Raw genomic sequence first — 19,933 nt, forward strand, 5'->3', positions numbered from 1 at the left:
GCTGCCGGGTCTCGGGGCCTGGTGGGTCCCTCCTCGGTGGCTTGACCCATTTGCTTTGAGCAGTGACCCCGTGGGCAGCAGAGCCCCATCCGTAACCAGCCTGCACAGCCCAGCCCCACAGCCCCACAGGAATCTCTTCAGGCAAAGGTTCTAATTATCAGGACATTTTTATTTCAAGCAGAGCTCAATATTTCAAGTTCATCCTGTGCCTACGTTTCAGAAAAAAAGAAAATCTTCCAGCAAGAACACAATAAACAAGACTGAGAGCCTCGTTAGGAGCCCGTGAGCACCACATCACTGGGCGCGCTGCAGCTCCCGGCGCCAGCCGCTCCTCCTCCGAGCCCCCCGCACAGTGCGGGTGAGTTGGAAAAGGCACTGAGTGCGGCCCACCGGAGAGGAGGGGATGGAACCGGGACCACGAGGCACGGGCTGCCAGACGCACTGCGGCTGCCTCCCACTCGGGGGTCCCAGCAGGGTCCATGCTGGCGGCTCTGGCTGTCCCTGGCACGGACCACTCCTCACCTGTGGATGACACTCCCATCCCAGGTCTGTCTGCAGGACTCAGGCCCCTCCCGGGTGCCCCCTGGCACTCAGGGACTTTCCAGCAGCGCATGGAGCTGGGGGTGCACGGAGGTGTGTGTGAGCAGCTCAGAGCCCTGCCTGGAGTCCCAGGGTCCTGGGGACAGTCCCATGACGGTCGAGCACACACCTCCTCACCAGCCCCCGCAGCCCCCATGGCCTTGCCCTGCCCTGCCCCCGACACGGCTCCCGGTAAGAGGTCCCCAAGCTCTGTGCCCAGCCCCTGCTCAGCCAAGCCCATGTAGGTCTCACAGATCCGGGCACACGTGGCCATCCTAAACTTGCCCTGCACCCTCCTGGGGGGGTTCTAGTGCCTAACAACACACACGTGCGGTCTCCAAGCACCAAACAGACCCCCTGCAGCAGTGGCCATGCTCCGTCCTTCCACTTGCCCAGCAGAGAACCTGCTGCGTGCCAGGCCAGGAGCTGCAGGGGAAAGAACGGGGAAACAAATGAGAGCCCAGCCACCGAATCCCACTGCCAGGGGACCGGCAGAGGACAAGCCATGGAGCCAAGGTGTCTCACAGGTGGAGGGGCAGAGCCTGCTGGGGAGACGGCAAAGTGGAAACAGCCTCAGAGGTGGGGAGGGAGGGGCTGCTCTGACTCGGAGGGTCCCCAGCCTCGAGTCCAGAGGGGATGCTGCTTTCTCATGTCCGTGGCAAAGACAGCACCATGCTTGACGGACTTCGAGCATTTTAGTTATTAATTCTGTTTATTGTACATCATTTCAATTAGAAATTAAATCTGCATGCGTTTTGGTGCTGATTCACAATTAAAACCCACTGGGTTTCACGGCTTGTTAGGAAAACAAAAGGAATAATGAAACTTTTAGGAAATTCTAAACAAGAAATACTTTCAGGCGGGGCACAGTGGCTCACGCCTATAATCCCAGCACTGTGGGAGGCAGAGGTGGGAGGATCGCTTCAGGTCAGGAGTTCCAGACCAGCCTGGCCAATGGTGGTGAAACCCGTCTCTACTAAAAAGGTAACAAATTAGCCGGGTGTGGTGGCGCACACCTGCGGTCCCAGCTAACCGCGAGGCTGAGGCTGGAGGACTGCTTGAGCCTAGGAGGTCAAGGCTGCAGTGAGCTGAGATCTTACCACTGCACTCCAGCCTAAGCAACAGAATAAGACCCTGTCTTAAAAAAATTAAAAAAATAAAATAATACATTAGAACAGAGACAAAAGCATCTTGAGTTCCGTGAAATTAACATGTGGACATAAATGTGTGGGGAATATTAAAATGTATTGGTCAGATTTTGAACGTATCATATTTAATTCACGGTTCAATTGAAACTCACTTGTTTTGCTGAAGACCTTTGCCGTTTTTTTTTTTTTTTTAAACCAGTCAAAAGAAAGAACAAGCGCCTGGAAATAAGAATAAAATTGAAAACAAATTTGAGGGGTAATTTGGCAGATCCTCCCAAAGTTAAACAAAGTTACAATATGATCCTACAATTCCCCTCCTCCCTCCACTCCCGACAGAGCTGACAACATGGGCTGGAGCAGGCGGCACACCCAGGCTCATGGCAGCCCAACTCACAGCAGCCGAAAGGTAGACACAGGGTGGATTTCCCAACGGGCGGACGCGTGGGGGACTCGCGGTACGATGGGGCCAGGTCAGCCTCGGGGAAGGAAACGCCAACCCCTGCAGCTGCACAGAGAACCTTCCAGACACTGTGCTGCCTGCACTCCATTTACGTGAAATATCCAAAAAAGGCAAACTCACGGAGACAGAAAGCAGATTCGTGGCTGCCGGAGCCGGAGCTGGGGAGGGGAAATGAGGAGTGGCTGTTCCCGGGGACGGGGCTTCTCCTTTTGTGGGGGATGAAAATGTTCTGAAGGCAGACAGAGGTGGGGGTCATGCCGCCCTATGAAAGTGCCACATTGAGCTGAATCATTCACTTTGAAATGGTGAAGTTCACGTCATGCGAATTTCACATCAATAAAATTCAGCACAAAGAACAAGCTGGAGGGTGATCATGGTTCCTGGCAGAGCCACTGTCAACTAAGAAGCCATTGGCCAGGCGCGGTGGCTCAAGCCTGTAATCCCAGCACTTTGGGAGGCTGAGACGGGCGGATCACGAGGTCAGGAGATCGAGACCATCCTGGCTAACACCGTGAAACCCCGTCTCTACTAAAAAATACAAAAAACTAGCCGGGCGAGGTGGCGGGCGCCTGTAGTCCCAGCTACTCGGGAGGCTGAGGCAGGAGAATGGCCTAAACCTGGGAGGTGGAGCTTGCAGTGAGCTGAGATCCAGCCACTGCACTCCAGCCTGGGCGACAGAGCGAGACTCCGTCTCAAAAAGAAGCCATCCCTGGATGAAGGTGCATGCAGGGCCTGACCCCAGGACCATCGCCCACGCGGTCACCACGGGGCAGACAAGGTCCGTTTTCACTTTCAAGGTCAGCCGATAGACAACGCAGAAAGGCCAGCTGCCGTCGGTGTCCATGACAGCTGGCTTCACCGTGTAAGTGCCAGTCGGGCGTTCAGAGGGGAGGTGCCCAGCAGAGACCCCAGAATCTAAGGCCCGTGTTGGATGAGCAGGACGTGACGGGATCGGGCTGAGGGGTGCGTGTGGATGGACGTCGTTCAGTCCGTAAGGAGGTTGGTCACTGAACCTCATGTCACCCACAGGGGTCACAGCCCAGGATCTGAGAGTAGCTCAGTTTGCGGGGGCGGGGGGGGCTTCTGCAAAGGGGGCCGCGCCATCCACTTTCCCACACCCTGGTGTGCCCAGGCAACTTCATCGGGGACAGCTGAGAAAGGAAGAGGCACATTTAGGAGAGTTCCATCTGAAATACCCAAAGTTAAACGATTAACATAATGCACAGGTAGGCACCCAGAGGCGCTCCCCTCCCATCGCCACGGCCTCTCGTCTGCACCAAGGACCCAAGGCCACCAGCCTCCCTGTCCACTCACAGATCTGGGATCCCCAATACTCAGACTGGACCTCGTCTCTTCCCTGCTTAAAAAGCAGCCCTGCCCCTGCAGCCCCCAGACCCCAGAGCAGGATCGAGGAGAGAATACCACCCTGGTGTCCCCAAAACCATGGAGCAGGAACTGTGTCTGCCTGTGACCAAGTCTGTCCCCAGCTCCAGCAGGTGCCCAGGCCCAGGTATGGAGCCCCCAGGCTATGGGCAAAGACCCTCCGTGGACAGCAGTCCGTGGACTTTTTCCTCCGTGGACTACAGTCCTGCCAGGCCCTGCATCCGTTCTCGGAGGAGTCCCTTTCACCCCCACAGGCTGGAGTCCCACAGGGCCGTGTCCACTTCTGGACACCAGGGGCCAGCTCGGGGCCCAGCACATTTGGCGGGTCAGAGCCAGCTCACTCAGCCTCTGCAAGAAAATCATCTTTAGATCTTTAGATTGCAGGGTCCAGGGTGAGAGTATTTGAAATATTGGAAACCTGAGTCGTGGCTCAGGGAAGGAAAACGGGACGGGTGAAAAACCAAGACAGCGCCCTGGCCGGGTCCTCCTGGCATCTCCCGTCACTCCTGGCCCAGGTCAGGGTCTCCATCTCTAGAGACCAGTTGGCCAACGGCTCCTTCCCACCCACACGCAGGTGAAGTCAGGCCCAGCCACCTAGCAGAGACCCGGGTTTGGTTGTCCCAAGTCCTCAGCCTTCTAATCCCTGGTTCTCAGTCCGGGGCTGCAGCGAGAGACCCTACGGGGCCCACAGTCCAGGGACCCTGTCATGTGCGTTTGAATCGGAGGCAGCTCAGCCGGAGACCACTGGCAGCATTGAGATGCTTTGGTTGGATCGAGGCATTTGGGTTTCAGCAGCTGCCATGTCTGATTAAACCTGATGCATTGAGCCCGACGCCCCGGGCGGCTGTTAGCGCTGCTGATGAGGAAACCAGTGATCCAGAAAGAACACTGGGCCCAGCACGCTGTGCTGCAGTCAGGAACAAGCAGGCTGAGCCTTTGCTGGTGTAAACACTCTGTGAAAATCAGCCATCAAGAGGGAAGGGGGCCAGAAACATGGCGCAGTCCCTCGGATCCCATTCTGTCCTGCCTCTGAGATCCTTGTGTCGTTTTTCTGATCAGAAGCGCTGCTTTCCTTAACAAGACAGAGGAGATGTGTGGGCACGTGTCTCTGGCTTCCTGCCTTATTATTTTAATAGCTCAGAACCAAGCAGAGGAGAGCAAGGAGCCCCGTCAGCACACTCTGCTCAGCCAAGATGGACGGAAATCCAGCTGCGAGACAAGCAGGCCCCGAGGAGCACAGGGCAACCCCCCGTGCTCAGGAGCCCTGCTCAGTCCCAGCACCGCCCCAGGCCCGCAGACCCTCCAGACCCTGCTGAACCCACAGCCCTGTCCCAGCTCTGTCGGCCGCAGGCTGCTTTGTGGCTCACTCAGGGCTGGCGTGGCCCACGGCACGACTGGGGATGCTGGGGGGCTCACATCACTTCTCTGCACCCTCTCCGAAGGTGGGTGATAGGTGGGCAAGATGGCTTGAATAGATATAGAAATCATAAACAAAGCATTATCAATCCCACTCATACACATAGATGTATAAATCATGAAGCATCATCAAACTGAATCCACCAATAAATATCAAAATAGCACATCATGGTCACACTGAATTTATCCTGGAAATTCAAAGTTTAACATAGAGAATAGAAGGCTCAGAATCAAAGCAATTCACTCCATGAACAGATGAGAGGAGAAAGATGATGTGTAGCTCAATCAATACAGAAAAAGAATCTGAAAAAAATCCAGCATTCCTTCATGACAAAATAAAAAACTTTGGCTAATGAAGAATAGAAGGTAACTCTAATGAAAGGCATTTGTTAAAAAAAAAAAAAAAAAAAAAAAAAACTACAAAAGACACCACACTACAAAATTCACAAAAAAAATACAAAAGACACCACACTACAAAAAACTACAAAATTCCTCTAAAAAGGCACAAGAGATACTGAGAGTATCTCTTTGACATGAAGAGAAAATCAAATATTCTTGTTTCATAGCCAGCTGATGCTAACTCTCACCGGTTCTCTGAGAGCACGGATGACCTCCACATTCCCAATGTAGCTACACATTCATCAGGTAGAGGAGACAGAGAAAGCCCATTGGATAAAGACAATTACTCAAGTGGGAAATTACTGCGCTTTCGTAACAGTGTATCACAGCACGGTCCCGGGAAGGGTGGAGGACTCAGAAAGAGGAGAGGAAGCTGGGCTCAGGGCTCACACCTGTGATCCCAGCACTTTACAGGGGGCTGAGGCGGGAGGATCACTTGAGCCTAGGAGTTCAAGATCAGCCTGGGCAACATAGGGAGACCCTGTCTCAACAGCAACAACACAAAATTAATTTAATTTGTGAAAATTAGCCAGGCAGGATGACACACACCTGTAGTCCTAGCTACTTGGGAGGCTGAAGTAGGAGGATCACTGAAGACTGGGAGGTCAAGGCTGCAGTGAGCCATGATTGTACCACTGCACTCCAGCCTTGGCTACAGACTGAGACCCTTCAAGAAAAAAAAAAAAAAGGAAGGAAGGAGGGAGGGAGGGAGGAAGGAAGGAAGGAAGGAAGGAAGGAAGGAAGGAAGGAAGGAAGGAAGGAAAGAAGGAAGGAAGGGGAAAGAGGAGATGAAAATTCTTGCCAGGGTGTGTGGCTAAAACCTACCCAGTCTAACAGTAAATCATGATGCCTAAGGGGAGGGTGCACCGTGGGGAGCAAGCTGGAGAAATGAATTCCAACTGAATGGCATATCCAGAGGTGCAGCCTCTAAAAAACAGAATCATTCAGGAGGGGCAGATTGCATGTCAACTAACAACTTCAAATGGGTTTTCCTCTAAGAGAGTTACTTCCTTTCTCCACTTAGGAGTATTTCACTGGTTCTAGTTGTATCGCCATCTTTCTGGCCCTGAGTTGGTGCAACCCTTGGGTTGTATCTATCCATCCAACCCAACCCAACCCTGGCCCGTGAGCCGACTGCCTGCAACTCGCTTGCAGTGGTCCAGGCATGGCCAAAGGAGAAGGAGGATAGGATAAATTACATTAAATCAAGACAAACAGGGGTTCTTTCTTTCAGGTAATTTTGCCTCATTTATTGAAACAGATACAGAGCATGAGTTTAGGGCACAGTTTTGAAGTACCTCTGATCTCAGAAAAGGTAGGAGAAGACTCAGAAGTAACCAAATTTTTTTCAAGAATTACAGCTTACCTGTTGCTCATTAAATGGATTAGAGAAGCACAGTGAAGGATGATTGATATTAAACATCCAAATCACAGTGTCTCTTTATCAATGTGAGGGACCGCAAAGTGAAGCAAGGTATCTCCTGCTTTGTAGAGACACGCTGACCTGCTTCAGACCACTGGATCCCTGGACATTTCAACAAGGCCACAAGGACCTGAGTTAGTGTGGGTTGATCTCTCCTCTCTGAGATATTTGCTACTTCCAGCTCACCAGACTCAAGCAACATGATACCACCAATGTGGCCGACCAGCTTGATGTTCTGTGGGATGGTGAACCGAGATGACCCAGCCCTAATTCTGACAGATGTCGGGAACACTGACTCAGCCCCAAGACGAGGCTGTGAAGGTACACTGCTGCCCCTGTCGTGTGAAAGCTGCTTCTTGGGCTAACTGGCCGATAAAAGCATTTACCAGCTCAAAGCTGCTTGCAGATGTCAAGACGAAGGTTAAATTTTTTCAGTAACAAAACTGCATATTGAATACTGGCGACAAGAGCCGTTATCCAAGTTGACTGTGACCCACTGTCATTTCCTGATACCCACAGATTGTTTCACAGCCAAACATTGTTTTCTGATATTTCACAAATCAAAACTGCTATCCTACATGTTGTTAATAAATATTTTAAAGCTTCTCATTAAGCTATGATGCATTCAAGATTGTAAGATACATCAGAAATTAATTAATTATATCAAAAAATGTGGGAAGACCTCCTACTCACCCACCGAGCTCTCAGAGCTCAGCGAAGAATCATCCTTGGTGCCTTCCTGTTCGCACCACCTGCCCCGCCTCTCCCAGTGTTTCTGATTCACCTCCCCCTGGAGTCAAGCTGGCCTCCAGGTACATGCCCAGCCTCCCTCCCCAGTGCCAGGCCCTCACCTTCGCAGACCCTGCAGCTGCCTCCTGCTGATCTCAGCACTTCCTGTTCAACCCTCCTCAGGTGGGCAGAGGGGCCACCTTCACAGAGCAGGAAAGGCCAGGTCCACCGAGCTGCCCACAGCCTCCTGATCCCCACTCTCTCTAGCAAGATCCCACACTGGGATGCAGCAGAGTCACCTGCAGGGTTTCCTGGGCCCAATCCCCCAGCTTCTAACCCAGTGGGTCTTGAGTGGGGCCCAAGAATGGCCCTGGTGACCCATCTCCTGGCAAGGCAGCTATTGCTGGCCACTCGGGGTGGACACTGTGGGGCACGCACCCTCCCCGCTGCAGTCTGAGCTGCTGGTCCTCTCCCCCTTCCTGCCGGGTGCCCCCAAAGCAGCCCTGAGAAAAGGATTTGAGCACAAGTAGCTGACTTGGGAGGTGACCCAGGAAACCGTGGGAGGTGCAGTGAAGTGAACAGGGAAGGGACAGAGCAGGAGAGGAGCCTGTGGTCAGGCAGGTGACGCCATGCTGGGGGCGCACAGAGCCCGTGGAGAGCACGAGGGCGAGAGCACGAGGGCGAGTGCTTCTGCCCCAAGACCCGAGGGAGCTGGGGATGTGCTAGACAGCAAACACCGCCCCCTGAGCAGGACCCTGGGAGGGGCTGCCTAATTCCCCAGCAGCCCACCTGGGCAGAGGAGACGCAGCTGCCAGAGGTCTGCAAGGGCATCAGTGGAGACACAAGTGTTGGCAGCTGGACGTCCGGCCAGGGTGTGGGCGGCCCAACCACAGAGCGCTCCTCACGCCTTTCGGGGGCACCCCTGTGTTCAGTGTCCAAGCCTCGGCATCCCTCTCTCTGAGCCGGCGCCCTTGCTGTCTCCTTGAAGCCTGCTGACCCGGCTCTTCCTCGTCCTCGGAGAGTGGGGTCCAGCTCCCTGGGGCCGGCGCTTCCCAGACATCAGACACCACAGACAGAGCCCACAGCCTGTGTCTGGCTTAAATATTTCACATGTTTATATACAACCAGACGGCTTCTGGGTGCTCAGAAGCCTGGATACTGCCTGGGAAATTGAATTCCTGTATATTTTCATTCCAAAGAAATTATTTATAAGCGATTTATGGAGAACATACTCCTTCATAAATACGTATTTACACTCCAGACGTTTCCCAGGGCAGAGCCAGCTGTGCGCTCTGTCACCCTGGACATGTGTGTGTGGTGCACACACGCACACACACACACACACACACATGTCCTTACCTCTTCATTATTAAACTTAATTCTTCCATATGGGAATTTAGGTTTTGAACCTTGAAAGTGATGAAAATCAGAACGGGAGCCACTGGTCTGCCTCCCCCACCCTGAGATGCACAGAGCCCCAGAAGCCTCTCAGGGAAACAACCTTATTTCCTTCGCAGGCCCACACGCCTGTGTAGGTGGCTGGGCACAGAGAAAGCTCTGGCTCTGAGGAGGAAGAAACACAGACGAAGACAGGGACGGAGGCCGCTGGTTTCTGGAAAGTGGCTGTTGATGTTGCTACTCCAGTCCGAATACACCCCCAGAGAAGCGGGATGGGACCACGGGGTGTGCAGGACACTCCCCAGGAGAGCCACAGGGAGGCGGCAGGAGCCCAGGCACCCCACGGCCCGGCCCCTGAGCTCAGAAGGGAGGTCACGGAGGCATGCAACGCAAAGGGTGACTGTGCCACTAAACATCCTTACGGGAAGACAAAGACCTCAGTCTCGGTTGCAAAACAAAATCCAGATTTATTCTGCTGACAAAAGGCAGAGTGATTTTAAAAATGACAGGGATTAAGAAGGCAAAAGGACAAACAAAGCCAAGGAGACGGGTGCAAACTCACAATGTGGGGGGGCCATGGACGGGAGCAGACCCGACCCCAGGCAGATGCTGCAGACGGAAGGAAAGCAGGTGCCTCTGCACAGACGAGAGGCGCAACCCACACACGGAAGCGGCTACAAGAATTCAGATGTGCTCAGTAACAGGGCCCTGAAATGTTTATACAAGACAAAGACAAAAGTATTTTCAAATTTGACAGAAAAGCAGTTACAGTGAAAAAATTTAACCTTTCACTCCATCTTCAAATGTTAAGATAGACAGAGATAGATGAGATTGTAGGGGGGAAATGAATAGTATGATTAATAAGGATGATTTAATAAATATGCATAGACATAGCACACACTTTTCCTCTAAAATGCATGAAAGATTTACAAATATCCATCATAAATAAGGCTGCAGAACGAAAACTACAATAAATTGTAAGAGACGGAAATGACAATTCTGTTCATCTGAGACAAGAAGACCAGAAAAACATCACAAAAATAAATAAGGTTTTAAAAAGTCAACTATAGGCAATTTTAAAACATATGATTCTGTTTTAAAAGGAAATAAAGATTTTAAATGATACGGTTTCCAAAATTTGAAAGAATTCTCTGGGCGGAAACCTAGAGGGCCTGGCCAGAGCTCGATGCAGAGGGGATACCTCAGGTTCAGATGCCGTAATTATCAGCTTAGAAAACAGGAGGGGATCACAGGGTCAGAATGCTCAGAGGAGCTCTGGAGAATAGATAAGTTAGGAGAGAGAAATGGGAAGAAGACGGCACTTCATAATGAATTGGAAAACAAGGACTTTTACCCCTGGATCATTGAAAAACCGCACCTTTTTGAAAACGCCAGTAAACTAGATAAACCTCTGAGAACCAATGGAAAACACAAGATATCAACCACCAAAACATGTTTAATTGCAAGAGAACACTATGGCAAATGTGTTATTTTTGGTAAAATGTCCGCTTAGAACATGTTGTACCACTCGGGGGACGTGTTTGAAAGTGTCAGTAGCGCCCAGGACTTTGGGGGAAAATTGTAATTTTCTGAAAGGAGCTTGCGATGTAGAAAGAATAAGCAGCTAACTAGATAGCAATGATTATCCAAAAATCACCGCAGAAGAAGGCTTGCGGCCCAGAGTATCAATGCTGAGTGCTTGGAACTATTCAAACAGTAAAACAGGAACTCTTCCAAAGCGTAAGAAAGAGGAAACACATCCAATTCATCTGAAGGTAAGAATAGTCTAATTCCAAAACCCTGACAAAGAGAGGACAAAAATAAACCCCAGTCCAATCTCATACAGGCGTAAAGAAGTACCAGCAATATGAATTCAGTGGCACGTTAAAAGTACCGCACTCCACATGCAAATAGAGCGTCTTTGGGATTTAAAGGTGGTTTCCTGCAGGAAAGCAGAGAGGAAAATGGGAGAGGCAAAGGGGAGGACTCAGAAATAGAAGGTCAGGGGACAACAGATTTCAGTTTGAGCAGTTATTGTATTTTCAATAAATATATTTGTAAAAGTTATTTGGCAAAAACTAACATTTCCTAAGGGGAAAAGGGGAAAAAAAAGATTTTTAAAAATTTATCAGAGTCAGACTCTGCATCCAGCCCTCAAAATATCACCAGTGATGGCCACTAGGGTGGGCTCAGGTGGTGACGCCCAGTGACCAGTGACCAGGTGTCCTTGGAGACCCAGCCCCTGGCTTCACCTGGGCTGAAGTGAATCTCAACAGAGCTAAGGACCTCAGGACGGGGAGGCCAGCCAGGGCCAGGTGCCAGAGAACTGCCACAGACCCGAAATCACAGCAAGGCCAGCTCTGTCCCAGCCCCGGATTCCGAGGGCCCCTCTCCTGCCTGGATGCAGTCTGGGGGTGTTAGTGCAGGTGCCACCCTTCCAGCCTGGGCATCCTGTGCCCACAGCTATGCCACATCACACTCTTGTCCCAGAGGAAGACATCTGGGCAGAGAGACAGAAGCAGAGAGTCTCATAGATACTGAGTTTGCAGCGGTCCCTGCTGAGCTGGCTCAGGAGTTCCTGTCCCCGACCCCCGGGCTGCCTCGGTGCCATCCTTCCTCAGGCATCTCAGTGCCATCTTTCCTCAGGCATCCCTGCCCTTCATGAAACTTCCATGCCTTTCCTTTCTTCCAGGGTGACCCACGTGGTGACAACCAACCGCTGCTTGCCCAGAGCCCACTCCTACCTGGGAGCTGCACACGGAACCTGGGATCCAGCCCCTCAGCCTGGGCCCTCCCCGAGCCCATAGGGAAGGGGTTGAGCAAGGCTACAGACTGCAGTGTCAGCATTCGCACATCAGTCCTGATCCATGTACAGTCCTGTGCTGTTTAACCAGGGGGCGCATTCCAAGAAAGACGTCCTTAGGTGGCCTCCTGTGGTGGTCTCCTGGGAGAACATCTAGAGTACACTCAGACACACCTAGATGGCACCACCCACCGCCCACCCGGACCACCTGGCCGCGCCCACTGCTTCTGGACCGCGTGCTAAACAGTGTAGCTGGACTGAACACTGTAGGCAGCTGCAGCACAAGGGTCTGTACGTGTGTCTCTAAACATATCTAAACGTAGAAAAGATACAGTAAAAATACATCATCATAATCTTATGGACCAGGCCACCATCATATATAAGGGTCTGTTGTTGACCAAAATACCATTATACAGTGAATGACTGCAGTAGCAATGTACGATTGGGAACAAACATCTTTTTCTAAATGCCACTTACAATAGCTGCAAAATACCAACACTTCAAAAAATAAAATACCAAAAAAAAAGAAAGAAAGAAAGGGGTGCAGGGCCTCACTCATGTGTCCTCATTCACAGCTGGACCTGGGCCAGAGCACCCTGTCACTGGGGTCAGAAGCTGTGTGCTATTAAAGGAAGATGCGGCCGGACGCGATGGCTCACGCCTGTAATCCCAGCACTTTGGGAGGCCGAGACGGGCGAATCACGAGGTCAGGAGATCGAGACCATCCTGGCTAACATGGTGAAACCCCATCTCTACTAAAAAAATACAAAAAACTAGCCAGGCGAGGTGACAGGTGCCTGTAGTCCCAGCTACTGGGGAGGTTGAGGCAGGAGAATGGCGTAAACCCGGGAGGCAGAGCTTGCAGTGAGCTGAGATCGTGCCACTGCACTCCAGCCTGGGGGACAGAGTGAGACTCCGTCTCAAAAAAAATAAAAATTAAAAAAAAAAATTTTTTTGCACAAGGTGTAAGCTTCAGGTTGAGGCTCAGTTTTTTGTCATGGATGTTCACTTGATCCAACACCATTTGTTGAAAACACTATTCATTAAAAATTTGAATTACTTTTACACCTTTGTCAAAAATCGGCCATATTTGTGTGCATCTATTTCTGGCTTCTTTACTCTGTTCCATGGGTCTATGTTTCTGGTCTTCACTAACACTACACTCTCTCAACTACTGTAGATTCATCGTAAGTCTTAACATCAATAAAATGATTCCTCCAACTTCCTTCTTCTTTTTTAGAATCGGTTTAGATATTCTTGTTTCTTTGCTTTTCTATGTAAATTTTGGAACCAACTTACCTATAGCTGCAAAACGTTTGTGCAGAGTATGACTGGTGTGGTGTTAAATCTATGGATTACCTTGTGGAGAGCTGGCATCTCCACTTCAGAATTTTCTATACAAAAACATGACATGGCTTTCCAGTTATTTAGATCTTTGCTTTCTTTCATCAACATTTTGTACTTTTCAGCATACAACATACTTTTAAAAAATATTTATATCTGGCCAGGCACAGTGGCTCATGCCTGTAACCCCAACATTTTGGGAGGCCAAGGTGGATGAATCACTTGAGGTCAGGAGTTTGAGACCAGCCTGGCCAACGTGGTGAAACCCGGTCTCTACTAAAAATACAAAAATTAGCCAGGTGTGGTGGCATGCGCCTGTAATCCCAGCTACTCGGGAGGCTGAGGCAGGACTTGCTTGAACCCAGGAGACGGAGGTTGCAGTGAGCTGAGATGGCACCACTGCACTCCAGCCTGGGCGACAGAGAGAGACTCCGTCTAATATATATATATATGTCTAAATATTTCGTTTATTGAACCATTGTAAATTGATTTTTTATTTTTGTTTCTAGTTGTTCATGACTAACATATAGAAATCTAATTGATGGTTTTTATTTTCACCATTCTCCTGCAAGCTTGCTAAACTTAATTACAGTAGAAATTGTTTTATAGATTCCTTGGGATTTTCTATGTAGACATACTATCTGTGATTAGGGATGGACATTTTTACTCCTTCCTTTCTAGTGTATTTTATACATATATAAAATATTATATTATATATATATTGCTTTTACACCTTTGTCAAAACTCAGTTGGCCATATTTATGTGTGTCTATTTCTGGATTCTTTATTCAGCCTATGTTTATATAAAAATACATATATACATATTACATATATCTTATGTATAAGACATGTCGTGTGTGTGTGTGTGTGTGTGTGTGTGTGTGTGTGTGTGTATCTCTTATTGCATTGGGTTAGGAATTCCAGCATGATGTTGAATAAGCATAGTGAGACTGAGCATCCTTGTCTCGATTCTGATCTTCGGGAAAAAAGCATCAGTCATTCACGATGAAGTATGATGTTAGCTAAAAGGTTTTCATGGTTATCTCTTTTTTTTTTTTTTAAGGCAGAGTTTCACTCTTATTGCCCAGGCTGGAGTGCAATGACACAATCTTGGCTCACTGCAACCTCCGCCTCCCACATTCAAGCAATTCTCCTGCCTCGGCCTCCCAAGTAGCTGGGATTACAGGCATGCGCCACCACGCCTGCCTAATTTTTGTATTTTTAGTAGAGACAGGATTTCACCCCATCTTGATCAGTCATGTTGATCAGGCTGGATGGTCTTGAACTCCTGACCTCAGGTGATCTACCCACCTCAGCCTCCCAAAGTGCTGGGATTACAGGCATGAGCCACCATGCCTGGCCCATGACTGTGTTTTATCCAAGTGAAAATGTTCCTTTCTATTCTAGAAGTTTTATCATTTAAGAATGTTATTCTTTCTATATCAATTGATCTGATCATGTGGTTTTTTCTTCTTTAGACAGTTAATATGGTGAATTGCATAGATTGATATTTGGGGTTTTTTTTGTTTTTTGTTTTTTGTTTTTTGTTTTTTTTGAGACGGAGTCTCGCTCTGTCACCCAGGCTGGAGTGCAGTGGCCGGATCTCAGCTCACTGCAAGCTCCGCCTCCCGGGTTTTCGCCATTCTCCTGCCTCAGCCTCCCGAGTAGCTGGGACTACCGGTGCCCACCACCTCGCCTGGCTAGTTTTTTGTATTTTTTTTTTTTTTTTTAGTAGAGATGGGGTTTCACCGTGTTAGACAGGATGGTCTCGATCTCCTGACCTCGTGATCCGCCCGTCTCAGCCTCCCAAAGTGCTGGGATTACAGGCGTGAGCCACCACACCCGGCCTTAGATTGATATTTGAATATTGATTCTGTATTCTTAGGATAAATGTCACTTGTTGAGATAGATAGATAGATACCATTTGCTAATATTTTTTGAGACTTTTTGTTTTCATGAGAGACATTGGTCCCTAGTTTTCTTTAACTTTTCATCTGGTTTTGGCATCAAAGTCACGCTGGCCTCATTCAGTGAGTTGGAAAGTGTTCCCTGCTTTTCTATTTTCTTAAAGAAATTGTATAAAATTAGTGTTATTCCTTCTTTAAATATTTGGCGAAGTTTGCCAGTGAGACCATATGCGCCTAAAGAGTTCTTTTTCAGGAAGATTTTTCACTAAAAATTCAGTTTTTAAAATAGTCACTCCAGAGGGTTTTTATCACAAATTCAATTTCTTTAATAGTTACAGGATTGTTGAGATCATCTATTTTATCTTGGGTGCATTTCTGTGGTTTGTGTTCTGTTCATTTCCCCTAAGTGGTGGCATTTATGTGTGTGGAGTCGTTTATAGCATTGCCTTATTGTTGTTTTAATGCCTGTAGTGATAGCCACTTCTTTACTGCTGGTATTCGTAATTCATATCTTCTTTTTTTTCTTTCATCAGTCATGACAGAGTTTTACAAATCTTATGTATCTTTTCAAAGAAACAGTTTTAAGTTTGACTCATTTTCTCCATTGTTTTTCGGTTTCAATTTTATTTGTTTCTTCTATTTATTATTTCTGTTCTTCTGCAGACACTCACATTGCTGCAAAGGAAGTGATCTTGTCCTTTTTAATGGCTGTGTAGTATTCTATGGTATATATGTACCACACTTTCTTTATCCAGTCTACCATTGATGGGTATTTGGGTTAATTCCATGTCTTTGCTATTGTGGATAGTGCTGTAATGTATGTATGCGTGCATGTGACTTTATGATAGAATGATTTATATTCCTCTGGGTATGTATGCAATAACGGGATTGCCGGGTCCAGTGGTAATTCTGTTTGAAATTATTTAAGAAATTGCCAAACTGCTTTCCACAATGGCTGAATTAATCTACATTCCCACCAGCAATGCATGTAGGAGGATCTCCTTTTCTCTGTAACCTCGCCAGCATTTGTTATTTTTTGACTTTTTAATATTTTTTGCTAGCTTTTAAAGTTGGAAGCTTGGATTATTAATTTTAGGCCATCTTGTTTTCTGGTCTAAGCATTTATGCTATAAATTTGCCTCTAAGCACTGCTTTAGCCACACTCTACAAAATTTGTATTTTATATGTTGTATTTTAATTTTTGTTCAAAGTATTTTTAAGTTTCCTTTAAGATATCTTTGTGATCCACAGATTATTTAGATGAGTGTTGTTCAAACATTTAATTTACAAGTGTTTGAAGGTTTCCTTTTTATCTTTTATTGTTTGCTTCTAGTTTAATTTCATTGTACTCAGAAATAATACATCGTTTGATTCCAATTCGTTTAAAGGTGTTAAGGTTTGTTTTATGACCAAAATATGATCTATCTTGGTGAATGTTTCATGTACTCTTGAAAAGTATGTTAATTAGATCTAGTTGGTTGATGATAATGTTCAGTTATTTTATATCCTTCCTGGCTTTCTACTAATTCTGTCCAGTACAAGGAGACGCCAAAATCTCCAACAAGTATGGGTTTGTCTCCTCATTTCATTTCTGTCTATTTTGCTTTATGTATTCTGAACCTCTGTTGTTAGTTAGGTACATATACATGTAGGATTATTACGTGTTCTGTGAACTGATCTTTTTAGCATTACATCTCTCTTTTCCCTCTCATAATTTTCTTTGCTCTAAACTCTGCTTTGTCTGATATCAATGTAGCCAATCCAGCTTTTATTGTTCAGTGCTTCCATTATATGTATTTCTTTATCTTTTACTTTCAACCCACCTTTATCATTATATTTGAAGTAAATTTCTTGTACATAGCATATGATTAGGACATGTTTTCTTTCCTTCTATTTTGTTTTTTGATTTTCTGAGACAGCGTCTCACTCTGTTGCTCAGGCTGGAGTGCAGTGGTGTGATCATGGCCACTGCAGCCTTGAACTCCTAGACTCAAGAGATCCTCCCACCTCAGCCTCCTGAGTAGCTGAGATTACAGGCACATGTTACGACATGCAAATAAATACATAAATATGACATGCAAATAAATACAATGCAAATAAAATACATTTGCATTGAGATTTGGATTGAGACCTACCATTTTCTTTGCTTTTTGTTTCTTCCCTCTAGTTTCATTTTTCTGTTTCTCCTTTCCTTCTGTCTGGATCTGGACTTTTTTTAGTATTCTGTTTTAATCTCTCTGTTGTGTTTCTGACTGTATCTCTTTGTATAACCTCTTTAGTGATAGCTCCAGAGATTATATTATACTACACACAGTTAGCTTTTCACAGTCTTCTTAGAATCATATTTTACTCACGTGTATTACAGAGACTTTACTGCCAGTCAGGCCCCTGTGTCTTCACCCTTCTTATGGTCATCTTATATAACATATTTATGTTCATTGAAAACCCCATCAGACAGAGTTATAATTTGTACTTTCAACTGTAATTCTCAAAGCATAATTTCAAATGCAAGAGGGGAAGAAGAATCTATTTACCCAGATATTTACTGCTTCTATCTCACTGGCTGTGAAGTTCTTGAACTTTGCTATGGTGGCTGTAGGCTGTTGTAGATGGGCCAGTCAGCAGGGAACTTGCAAGGACCAAGTCCCAAGTCTGGACAGGGATGGGGTCCAAAGGGATGACGGAATTTCCAGGCCCCAGATCCAATTTGCAGAATACTCAGCTGACCCAAGGCACAGAACGTTATGCAGCGGGTGTGCTGGCAGGTGCAAGATCTCTCCCACCCTCGGGGTGAGCCACCTGCCCGGAAGCGTGAAGCAGCTGTGTTTCTGCTGCTGCGCCCATGCTCCTCACCCCCACCTGGACTCTTCTGCCAGCCGTGGAAGAAGATCAGATCCCCCTGAGATTCTTGGTGCTGCGAGATCATGTGATCGTGTGATCACAAGACAAATAGACCATCCATCTGATACATGTCTATACCCAATTCTGAAATTTTAAAAATAACAATAACTTTTAAACAACTAACAAATATGCTGCCCACTATCCAGGACCATTCTGAGCACTTTCCTTACATGAATTCCGTCTTTTCATACCAAGCCTAGGAGGTAGTATTTCCAACCCCATTTTACAGATGGGACAACTGAGAAGAGAGACGTCAATCAAACCCCCAAGGCGACACAGCAGTAGCTGGCAAAGCTGGAATCTAAACCCAGACGATGGGCCCCTGAGTGTCTTCACTTACCCACCGTGGCCTGGCACCGCCAAGGAGACCTGAGAGCGACCTCCCTCTGCATGAGGAGGCTCAGCAGCCCGCATGGTGCTAAAGCTGGGGCAGGACGGCGTCCCATTCTGATACCAGCTGCCGGCATGTGCCCATTCACCCGGCAGTGGCCCAGTGAGCACCTCACCTAGACAAAGCCCTCCCAGGCACTGCAGGTGGCCAAGGCCTCTCCCTAGGGCCTCCCGTCCAGGAGTCTGCTTTTAGTGACAGACTGGAAACCATGGTAGAGGAGGTTTAAAATGCAGAAAGAAAAGCAACATGTAATAACATGTTCTCAACCCTTCCTTACAAAGTTCTTTATTTGTAACAAATAAATAAATAAATAAAAGCCAGCATTAACTCCGTATACCAGAGTGAAAATGTAAAGAGGTGGGAAGGACAATCTACCAGTGCCCCAAACCCCAGATGTCCCCAACTTCCAGAAGCACCTGCAGGGAACCTCCTCGGGACCTTCCAGTGGACGCACCTGTCCCTTGGCTGGTGGAGGGAATGACCCCGTAGAGAGTGGGCTCATCAGCAAGGGTGAGGAGTGGATGGATGGTTCTGAAAACACCTGATGCTTCCAACTGGAAATTAGAGTCCAGGTCCCTGGATAGCAGGGGATTATAATTTTAAGAACAAACTTTACAGAGTTCAGGGCCCAGCTCTTACTGAGCCACAGGAGGTGTGAGCCAGTGAGGACAGGACCCCCGTGGATGGGCATGAGGAGCCCAGGACCCAGACACCAGCCTTTGGTCAAGGACGCTGGGCTGCTGGGAATGTCGGATTGGACGGGAGTGAGAGGCATCAGGGAACGAATCCAGAGCACTCCAGGCCCACCCCAGGCCTCCTCCTGCACTGGGAGCAGCAAGTGGGGAGGCACCGGGGAGAGTGCTACATGGTCCAGCTCCCTCCACCTGCAGACCCACACAGGCAAAGAGGAGGTGACCGCCCGCAGAGCAGGTGAGGACCACGGAGCAGGTGGGGAACCGCCACGGAGCACGTGAGTCTCATCTCTTCCTCTGGAAAAACATCCTCAATTTCACCTGTTCTTACCAACTCCACCTACCACTCCTGGTGAGAAGTGCACCCTTCCTCCCGCCCACAGAGCAGGTGGGGACCATGGAGTAGGTGGGGACCACAGCCACCACGTCACAGGAGCTGCACCCCTCCTCCTGCCCATGGAGCAGGTGGGAACCACGGCTGCCACACTTCGGGAGCGATATCCTTCCTCCCGCCCACAGAGCAGGTGGGGACGGCCACCATGCCACGGGAGCTGCAGCCCTCCTCCTGCCCAGTGCAGTGTGGCCTTTGGAATCCCCTGTTCAAAACTTGAGGAAGAGATCAAGTCATCTGCATCTGAATTCAGGTCTGACTCTCTGGGGAGCACCCAGGGTTGCAGAAGCATTTATGAGCCTGAGACCAGACTCCCTGCAAACCTGGGTGAGCCCTGATAACCCTCCCCTAAAGCGTCTGGCAGCATTGCAAGTCCGGCTGCCTGCCCAGCTGAAATTACTGGGCAATGTGTAGTCTCATCACCTCAGTGCCCAACGCTCCAGTGACCATTGTTTTAGCAGCAACACCACTGTCTAACCTGGAGAGCCACAGAGGACTGTGGGCAATAGGTTCTTGAGGCCCTGAAGGCTCAGGCCAGGTGGTGGGTCCCAGGCCCTCACACTGCTGTC

Source organism: Piliocolobus tephrosceles, chromosome 19 (genome assembly GCF_002776525.5).
Source record: "Piliocolobus tephrosceles isolate RC106 chromosome 19, ASM277652v3, whole genome shotgun sequence".
In the NCBI taxonomy this organism is placed as follows: domain Eukaryota; kingdom Metazoa; phylum Chordata; class Mammalia; order Primates; family Cercopithecidae; genus Piliocolobus; species Piliocolobus tephrosceles.